The following is a 10,916-nucleotide window of genomic DNA, read 5'->3' as shown; positions in this document are numbered from 1 at the left end:
GCATATACATTGTAGATAAGGTTCCACAAGACGTAGATAATGTTAATTGAATCAACCTCCCTTCTCCATCCTGCTGCTGACTTATGACCTGGTGTATAAACTGCTTATTAATAAGGATTAAGACTCCAGCCTTTCTATCTACGGACGGTGAACCATAGATACCCCCAACCCATAATTTTTTCATCCGGGGGAAATCTGCTTCAGGCAAATGTGTTTCTTGTAGAAGGGCTATGTCAGGCTTTAAACGTTTTAAATGTCTAAGGACTTTCATCCATTTTTGGGGAGAGCGCAAACCTTTAACATTCCAAGATACGATATACATATTCAAAGACTGTAAAGATAGACATGTTTGGTGAACAACTTACAAAATAATGATGACATGTAGTTAGATTACGTACTAACGAGCAAAGCTCGAACATGTGAAACAAACCCAAAAAAACAATATACAAAAGTTTTAAAGAACTGACCTAGCAAGAGCGTAAACATTTTTAACTGCTCGCTAGGGAAAAGACTATCTCCTGGGCTTCACTTCTGCCCGACCATGTGTGCAATATAACAGATTACATTTAAATTTAGATTCAAATTCAAACCTAACTCCCCCCTTAATTAAGGTAATTTATCAGAATTTTCTCAAACAATTGCCTTCATAAAAGACTTTCACTCCAGGGCCACCAGGCGTATAAAAGGAGAAACTCATTAAATCAACGATTGTTATAGCTCTGGTCTCCTTGTTTCGTGGGTCTCCTAGGTGACTGTGAACTAGAGGAAGTTTTCACCTGGAGGGTCTGTTCAGGACTGGGCCCAGGAGACTGTTGACAAAAGAGTCTGCCTTATCAGGTGAGATAAATTCCCGGAAAGAGCCATCAGTGTCTTTCAGGCGAAGAGTAGCCGGGTAGCGCAGTTGAAAGCGGATTTTTTCTTTGCGCAGTCTGGTGCATAAAGCACTGAAGGACTTCCTTTTCCTGGTTACTTCAATTGAGTAGTCTTCGAAAAGCAGGATTTTATGGCCTTGAATGATCAATGGGTGGTTTAATTGTTTGTAAGCTCGGATAATGTCAGCTTTATCATTGAAATCCAAAAATTTCATAATGACCTGTCTTGGCCTGGTAGTATTGTGGGCTCCAGAGACAGAGGGTGGAGGACCAATTCTGTGGACCCTTTCTACCTTTTTACCTTCGGATAATTTTAGGGCTTTTGGAACTTCGTTCTCACATAGTCCCTCTGAAGACCGCTGAGGGAGCGGCCTGAAAAATGCTCGACTTTCCCATAGACTTACATTGGGCTCGTTGCTCGGATCGAGCACCTGAGCATTCCAATTTGCTCGACCCGAGCAATGAGCACCCGAGCATTTTGGTGCTCGCCCATCATTAATTATTACTTAATAATAAATTGGTGAATTAGGGAGTGTTTCTTGTTTTTATTTAACTGTTTTTATGTCTTTCAGGTTCCCATTTTTGGGCTACTCCTGATTTGCTAGATTAAGCCAGATCTTTAGGGTGTTTTTTTTGCTTTTTAATAAGTTGGTGAGTGAAGTGTGGGGGAGTGTTTTCTAAAATAAACTATTTTATCCTGTGTGTGTTTTTTTTATTACTGGGTTAGTAATATATAACAAATTGTGAGGAAAACAATGGCCTGGAAGGGGTATATTGATAATGTATTTACAAAATGGGGAGAACCGCAAAAGAGACCCCTCTCTAACAAGTCATGAAACTTAGCCTTTATTTCATATTTGATTAAAAACGCCTAGGGGTATATAAAAAACTTTGTCCCTAATCTGCCTTTAGTATTTTATAGTGGTATTCGTATTTCTACACACACTTAGCGGCACTTGGGTGCCTTCTATCAAACGGTAAAAAAGAAAAAACTGTACTCATAGCACAAGGAGCAATGCTCTTCTGGCAAACACTGTCAGCAAAGTGAGCTTCTGGTCTTGGATTTTATCCTAAGTCATGTGATAAGGCTCGTTAAAGGGTCAATATTGACTTTTAAGATTGATACTTCCAATAGGTGGCACTACAGTTCTGGCTCTATTCCTCTCTGAAGAGACAATTTGCATAATTCCCAGAAAAACATTGCGGTTTGAAAAGTCTCCTCACTTTGACATGCTTAGCATGTCGCTCTCCGCAACGAGAAACGTTACTTCTTAGATAACGGTCTGATGCCTCTCACCCAGCCAAACCAGAACTCACACTTTGTTCCGACAAGGGGCAGTACCCCAAAACACAGTGTCGGCAAACTGAGTTTCTGGTCTTGGCTTTTATCCTAAGTCATGTGATAAGCATCGTTAAAAGGTCAATATTGACTTTTAGGATTGCTATTTCCAATAGGTGGTGCTAGAGTTCTAGTTCTCTTCCTTTCTGAAGAGACAATTTGCATATTTCCCAGAGGAGCATTGCGGCTTAAAAAGTCTCCTAACCTTGACGTGCTCTATCTGTATACAGATAGATAGATATAAAGCACAATGTACACTCTAATGTAAATATACACTCTAATGTACACTCTAATGTAAATATAGAAAACCTAGAAAATCTTTAAATGAGAAGGTGTGTCCAAACTTTTGATCTGTACTGTATAGAACCGACCCCCCTGTATACAGCCCCCTGTATACAGATAGATAGATATAAAGCACAATGTACACTCTAATGTAAATTTATCAAAATCAATTGTTTAGCTGAAGCTTATGTTATGACCAAAAATGTTTAACATTTGATAATATTTATTCTATTATTTAACGGATATATTCAGGCCTGTATTTTCCGCTAGTGCCGAAGTTCTTTTTGCAATTTAGATTACTTTTTTCTTCAGAGCACCCGAATAGACCAGTGAGCGACCCCTCTCTTTTCTATTAATCATTTTTGGATCCCTCTCCTGGGACATTGCAGCAGGTAAGTGTTCACACTATTAGAAGTTTGATAGCCTTTTTTCTAACCATGCTTCCCTCCCACTAATTCCTTCTATCATGTCGCTCTCCGCAAGGAGAAAAATTACTTCTTAACACCATGGCTTGATGCCAGCTGACATTATGAAGCTGACATCAACCCCATAAACTATTCCCTCGTTTGAAACCATACAAGGGCAATCGGGAAGAGTCGGGCAAAGTGCCTGAATTGGCCCATCTCATAGATGGGCCAATTCTGGGGCGACTGCGGGCTTAGGCAGGGAGGGGGTCAATATTCATGGACCTTTCCAGCTTGGTATTATAAACCTGCACCTGTCTGCTTTACTTGGGCTGGTTATCAAAAATAGGGAGGACCCCACATAATTTTTTTAAATTATTTCTTTATTTATGATATACATGCGTTTTTTGCATTGCCGCAAGACCAATTGACATGCTGCGGCTCAAAAACACGCACTGCAGGTGACTTTATGCAGTGTAAAAAAAGAAGCACAGTGGACATGGGATTCTGTTAATCCCATCCACTGTACTTGTACTGTACAACACAGTAAAAATACGCTGCGTCCAAAACGCTACTATTCCTTATCGTGTGCACACAGTCTAAATCTACAATATTCATATTCCAATAAAAACAAGTAAAACCATTGCATTAAAAGGATGCTTCAAATTTTTTGATGCCAAGAATGTGCAAAGGAGTCATCAAAGCAAAAGGTGGCTACTTTGAAGAACCTAGAATATAAGACATATTTTCAGTTGTTTCACACTTTTTTGTTAAGTATATAATTCCACATGTGTTAATTCATAGTTTTGATGCCTTCAGTGTGAATGTACAATTTTCTTAGTAATGAAAATACAGAAAAATCTTTAAATGAGAAGGTGTGTCCAAACTTTTGATCTGTACTGTATAGAACCGACCCCCCTGTATACAGCCCCCTGTATACAGATAGATAGATATAAAGCACAATGTACACTCTAATGTAAATTTATCAAAATCAATTGTTTAGCTGAAGCTTATGTTATGACCAAAAATGTTTAACATTTGATAATATTTATTCTATTATTTAACGGATATATTCAGGCCTGTATTTTCCGCTAGTGCCGAAGTTCTTTTTGCAATTTAGATTACTTTTTTCTTCAGAGCACCCGAATAGACCAGTGAGCGACCCCTCTCTTTTCTATTAATCATTTTTGGATCCCTCTCCTGGGACATTGCAGCAGGTAAGTGTTCACACTATTAGAAGTTTGATAGCCTTTTTTCTAACCATGCTTCCCTCCCACTAATTCCTTCTATTCATTCACAGGTGGTTTTAACTTTCTCTACCAGCCCATACATCGTAGGTTTAAAGTCCAAGCAGAGACATATTGTCCATAGAGACTTACAGCCCAAGAGTGGCATATCCAGTGGTAGCTTAGCGTAGTTACCCATCATATGAAGGTTACCTTGTAATGGTTGATAGGCACACATGAATTGGCCAAATTATGCACAAAAAACCTTCATTTTGTAAAGTGACATCAGTCTAGATGCAATATTTCTTATGAATTCATGTATGGAGTGCCGAAGTTCTTTTTGAAATTTGTATTTTCCGCTAGGCACATATTGAAGCCAAGAGGATTATCTATAAACATCTCTGTCCGTTTGCAGTCTGCTCCCTTAGTGCCTGAGATCTGAGCCCCCAAAGTCGGAGGAGCATTTTCAGATGCAGATCTTTAGTGTGAGACTTTGATAGTATGTGCCAAATACGGCACTCACTATCACAGTCTCACACTTAGCATTAACCAGGTAGCCTTGCTTCTTGGGGTGCTGCTCCTCAGGGAAATGGCATACATGAGGAGTACCTTGAAAGGGGAGAGCGAGTGCTACAAAGTGTATATCTCCAATTTTCGATTGGACCTTCGGAACCAGAGCAAGCGGTACAGAAGTTAGACATGTCTGGTACTGGAACCACTTTGACTATTACCAGGTGCCACCACTCATTGTGTAGGTCTACTTGAGCTCTGTACACTCTACAAGTTTGGGCCATCTTGGACCTTCACAAGCCGAGATATCAGCACTGGAAAGTGGGTAACCACATCAGTAGACATGGGCCGCATGGTCAGAGGGGGATCACGGCTCTCGGGGTGCTGCTCCTCGGTAAAAGGTGTGTCTCTCTCAGGAGATGAATTCCTGGAAAGGAGATGGTCCAATCTACAGAATGTATATCTCGGATTGTTTGTTGGACCCATGGTTCCAGAAAAATCCAGGTTAAAGTGAGATAGGGAAACCCCATTCATTCCTCCCATTGACTTAACATGGTCCTGGGGGTGCCCTATTCTCCGAGCCACCAAAAACCACAGGAGGGTTCAATCAAAAAGCTGCATAGTGAATATTGAAGCCAAGAGGATTATCTAAATACATCTCTGTCCGTTTGCAGTCTGCTCACTTAGTGGCTGAGATCTGTGCCCCCAAAGTTGGAGGAGCATTTTCAGATGCAGATCTTTAGTGTGAGACTTTGATAGTATGTGCCAAATACGGCACTCACTATCACAGTCTCACACTTAGCATTAACCAGGTATGGGTGCCTTGCTTCTTGGGGTGTTGCCCCTCAGGAAAATGACATACATACACATGTGAGGAGTTGCTTGTAAGGGGAGAGCGAGTGCTACAAAGTGTATGTCGCCGATTTTTGATTGGACCTTCGGAACCGGAGCAAACGGTACCAATTTTAGACATCTGGTACTGGAACCACTCTTGATATTAACAAGTGCCACCACTCATTTTGTAGGTCTACTTGAGCTCTGTACACACTGCAAGTTTGGGCCATCTTGGACCTTCACAAGCCGAGATATCAGCACTGGAAAGTGGGTAACCTCATTTAGTAGACATGGGCCGCCTGGTCAGAGGGGGGTCACGGCTCTCGGGGTGCTGCTTCTCAGTACAAGATGCCTCTCACTCAGGAGATGAATCCCTGGAAAGCTGACGGTCCAGTCTACAGAACTTATATCTTGGATTGTTTATCGGACCCACGGTTCTGGAGAAATCGAGGTTAAAGTGAGATAGGGAAATGCCATTGAATCTTCTCATTGATGTAACATGGTGCTGGGGGTGCCCTCTTCCCCGAGCCACCAGAAACCGCAGGAGGGATCAAAGAAAAAGCTGCATAGTGCGTATGGAAGCCAAGAGGATTATCTAAGACAGGGGGTGGAACCAGGCTTGGGATTTAAAAAAAACAAACATATCTCTCTATCTATATATATCTCTCTCTATATATCTATCTATCTATCTATCTATATCTCTAGGTCCGGTGCCTAGGGTGGTGGGTCGTGGGGGCGGAGCTAGGCTCAGGATTTAAAAAAATAAATATATATATTTTTTTCAAATTTCCCCTCCCTTCCCCAGACTCCATAACAAAACTGGAGTTTTCGCCGGCATGTGGGGGTGGCGGTTATCCCTGTACTTATTCTTATTAGTGTCTTTAAGATGCTATTTCAAATGAAAGTTGGTGTGCGCCGGTAGTTTCGGGGTTAGTGCAGCTCCAGTCAGCTCCCTGAGCCCTCGGGCTGTGGCGTGCGCACGCTGCTGATGTCACTGCGGCACCATGAGACCTCATCACGCTGCAGGGGGTGAGGAAGCGAGACTGAGGGCTGTTATTAATACAGTGTTTGCAAGCATATACATTGTATATATACAGACCCCTCTGTATACAGCCCCCTGTATACAGATAGATAAATACAAATCACTATGTACACTCTAATGTAAATTTATCAAAATCAATTGTTTAGCTGAAGGCTATTTTATGACCAATAATTGTTAACCTTTGATAATATTGATTCAATATTTAAAGGATATATACTCCATGAGAATGAATATTTGAACACATGGCGTCAGAAACGCGTTGCTGCGCTGTCTGGGCGTTATTTCATGTAGATTTTATTCTACTCCCGTCAATACATTTTGCACATTACTGGAAGCTGGATATATTATTCTTATCACATTATTGAGTAATTGTGTATATGTATAGATTGTCTTTATTCCACCTGATGCACATTATTATTGTACACTGTATATGCACTGTTACAATTATTTCAGAATTGCTGCTGATTAATTGTATAATTTGGCTGCCTTAAATATTCTGCACTTGCACTTGGTACTTGCTTAAAGGTCCACGATATGGGACCGAAACTTCACCACATGGGCTATTGGCTTTTTTTTTTCACTTACTTTGTGTGCTGCTGTATTACATTACTAGCATGTACCTAGAGGGCTTTCCTGGGGAGGGAGATGCTGTATGTATGTATGTAGGACCTGGGGAGGGAGATGCTGGCTGTGTGTATTTTGGACCTGGGGAGGGAGATTTTGCGCTGTGTGTCGGACCTGGGGAGGGAAATGCTGCGCTGTGTGTTGGACATGGGGAGGGAGAGGCTGCACTGTGTGTCAGACCTGGGGAGGGGGATGTGAAGCTGTATGTATGTCGGACCCGGGGAGGGCGATGTGAAGCTGTATGTATGTCGGACCAGGGGAGGGCGATGCTGCGCTGTGTCGGGCCTGAGGAGGGAGGTGCTGCGCTGTGTGTCGGACCTGGGGAGGGAGATGCTGCGCTGTGTGTCGGACCTGGGGAGGGAAATGCTGCGCTGTGTGTCGGACCTGGGGAGGGAGATGCGAAGATTTATGTATGTTGGACTCGGGGAGGGCGATGTGAAGATGTATGTATGTCGGACCCGGGGAGGGCGATGCAAAGCTGTATGTATGTCGGACCCGGGGAGGGCGATGCGAAGCTGTATGTATGTCGGACCCGGGGAGGGCGATGTGAAGCTGTATGTATGTCGGACCTGGGGATGGTGATGCGAAGATGTATGTATGTCAGACCCGGGGAGGGCAATGCAAAGCTGTATGTATGTCGGACCCGGGGAGGGAGATGCTGCGCTGTGTCGGACCTGGGGAGGTAGGTGCTGCACTGTGTGTCAGACCTGCGGAGGGAGGTGCTGCGCTGTGTGTCGGACATGGGGAGGGAGATGCTGCACTGTGTCGGACCTGGGGAGGGAAATGCTGCGCTGTGTGTTGGACCTGGGGAGGGAGAGGCTGCGCTTTGTGTCGGACCTGGGGACGGAGATGCTGCGCTGTGTGTCGGACCTGGGGAGGAGGAAGCGAAGATCTATGTATGTCGGACCCGGGGAGGGCGATGTGAAGATGTATGTATGTCGATCCCGGGGAGGGCGATGCAAAGCTGTATGTATGTCGGACGCGGGGAGGGCGATGCGAAGCTGTATGTATGTCGGACCCGGGGAGGGCGATGCGAAGCTGTATGTATGTCGGACCCGGGGAGGGCGATGTGAAGCTGTATGTATGTCGGACCTGGGGATAGTGATGCGAAGCTTGATGTATGTCGGACCCGGGGAGGGCAATTCAAAGCTGTATGTATGTCGGACCTGGGGAGGGCGATGCTGCGCTGTGTGTCGGACCTGGGGAGGGAGGTGCTGAGCTGTGTGTCGGACATGGGGAGGGAGATGCTGCGCTGTGTCGGACCTGGGGAGGGAAATGCTGCGCTGTGTGTTGGACCTGGGGAGGGAGAGGCTGCGCTGTGTGTCGGACCTGGGGACGGAGATGATGCACTGTGTGTCGGACCTGGGGAGGGGGATGCTGCGCTGTGTCGGACCTCGGGAGGGGGATGCGAAGATCTATGTATGTCGGACCCGGGGAGGACGATGTGAAGATGTATGTATGTCGGACCCGGGGAGGGCGATGTGAAGCAGACTATACTGCAATCTACTATTTCTTTTTAAAACTACACTATAGCAGATTTATCTTAAACCTCCCCCTATACAAGCAGCTAATTAACATTTAATGTCTTCTCAGAGAGAGAAGCTTCAATACAGAAATACACAGCCCCCCTCCCCCAGCATTGCCATACACTGAGAGCAGACTAGACTGCCATCTACTGTTCATTTATAAGAATACACCATAGCAGATTTATTTCCACAATACATGCTGTTCACTCTAGAATATACAACAAAATACAGGATATAAGGGAAAATACACTGTAAGGCTAAGTTCACATGTTAGTTTATTGTTTAGTTTTTCATATCTGTTATTGTAAGCCAAAACCAGGAGTGCATGAAAAATACAGAAGTGGTGACATGGGAGGCAGTATTTAGTACTTGAGGTGGCTGCACCCCAAAATGTGTCTTCTCAAATGGACCCCAAAATGTGACTGTAGCCCAGAAATGTTTACTAAAAATAATTAGTGTAAAAAAAAAAAAAAAAAAAAAAATTCCAGTCCCCTTTAAGCCCCCCAAAATTGTAGGGGGTCAAGTAACTCCTCAACTTGCATCTGACCTACCCCCAAAACATTCAGGTGTTTCAATATTTGTGTTCAAAGAAAAAGAAAGAGAAATATCGGTCATACACAGATTTCCTACAGAGATACATTGGGCAGCCCTACGGCTGACAGAAGTAGAGGCCTGAAGCCGTACGGCTGCAAAACAGAGCAATGCAATGCACTGAGAACAGACTATGTTTGGGTCAGTTTTTCATATCAGTTATTGTAAGCCAAAACCAGGAGAGGATAAAAAAATACAGACGTGGTGACGTGGGAGGCAGTTTTTAGTACTTGAGGTGGCTGCACCCCAAAATGCATCTTCTCAAATGTACCCCAAAATGTCCCCCAAAATGTGACTGTAGCCCAGAAAGAATCACTTGTGGTACATAAAAAAACAGGATTCATTATTTTAGATGTTGAAGGTAGTATTTAGCACTTTGGGGGATGCACCCCAAAATGTCTTCTCAAATGTACCCGCAAAATGTGTCATTTCTAAAAATAATCACTTGGGGGACACAAAAAACAGGATTCAGTAAGTTAGGGGCAGTGGGAGGCAGTATTTATTACTTGAGGTAGTTGCACCCCAAAAAATGTATCTTTTCAAATGGACCCCAAGATGTGAATGTAGCCCAGAAATGATCACAATAAATAACTAGTGTAATAAGTAAAAAAAAAAGTTCCAGCCCCCTTTAAGCCCCCCCCAAATTGGAGGGGGTCAAGTAACCCCTCAACTTGCATCTGACCTGCCCCCAAAACATTCAGGTGTTTCAATAATTGTGTTCAAAGAAAAAGAAAGAGAAATATCGGTCATACACAGATTTCCTATAGAGATACATTGGGCAGCCCTACGGCTGACAGAAGTAGAGGCCTGAAGCCGTACGGCTGCAAAACAGAGCAATGCAATGCACTGAGAACAGACTATGTTTGGGTCAGTTTTTCATATCAGTTATTGTAAGCCAAAACCAGGAGAGGATAAAAAAATACAGACGTGGTGACGTGGGAGGCAGTTTTTAGTACTTGAGGTGGCTGCACCCCAAAATGTATCTTATCAAATGTACCCCAAAATGTCCCCCAAAATGTAACTGTAGCCCAGAAAGAATCACTTGGGGTACATAAAAAACAGAATTCAGCATTTTAGGGGCTGTTGAATGTAGTATTTAGCATTTTGGAGGATGCACCCCAAAATGTGTCTCCTCAAATGTACCCCCAAAATGTGTCAGATTTCTACAAATAATCAATGGGGGGGGTCATAAAAAACAGGATTTAGTATTTTAAGGGCTGTGGGAGGCAGTATTTATTACTTGAGGTGGCTGCGCCCCAAAAATGTGTCTTCTCAAATGGACCCGAAAATGTGACTGTAGCGCAGAAAGAATCACTTGGGGGACATAAACAGGATTCAGCATTTTAGGGGCTGTTGAAGGTAGTATTTAGCACTTTGGAGGATGCACCCCAAAATGTGTCTCCTAAAATGTACCCCCAAAATGTGTCAGATTTCTAGAAATAATCACTTGGGGGACCTAAAAAACAGGATTCATTATTTTAGGGGTTATTGAAGGTAGTATTTAAGCACTTTGGAGGATGCATCCCAAAATGTGTCAACTCAAATGTATCCCCAAAGTGTGTCAGATTTCTAGAAATAATCACTTGGGGGGACATAAAAACAGGATTCAGCATTTTAGGGGCTGTTGAAGGTAGTATTTAGCACTTTGGAGGATGCACCCCAAAAT

This window comes from Phyllobates terribilis, unplaced genomic scaffold (genome assembly GCF_046119375.1).
Source record: "Phyllobates terribilis strain yellow unplaced genomic scaffold, ASM4611937v1 Scaffold_322__1_contigs__length_2175068, whole genome shotgun sequence".
NCBI classification, from domain to species: domain Eukaryota; kingdom Metazoa; phylum Chordata; class Amphibia; order Anura; family Dendrobatidae; genus Phyllobates; species Phyllobates terribilis.
This window is presented reverse-complemented; position numbering follows the sequence as displayed.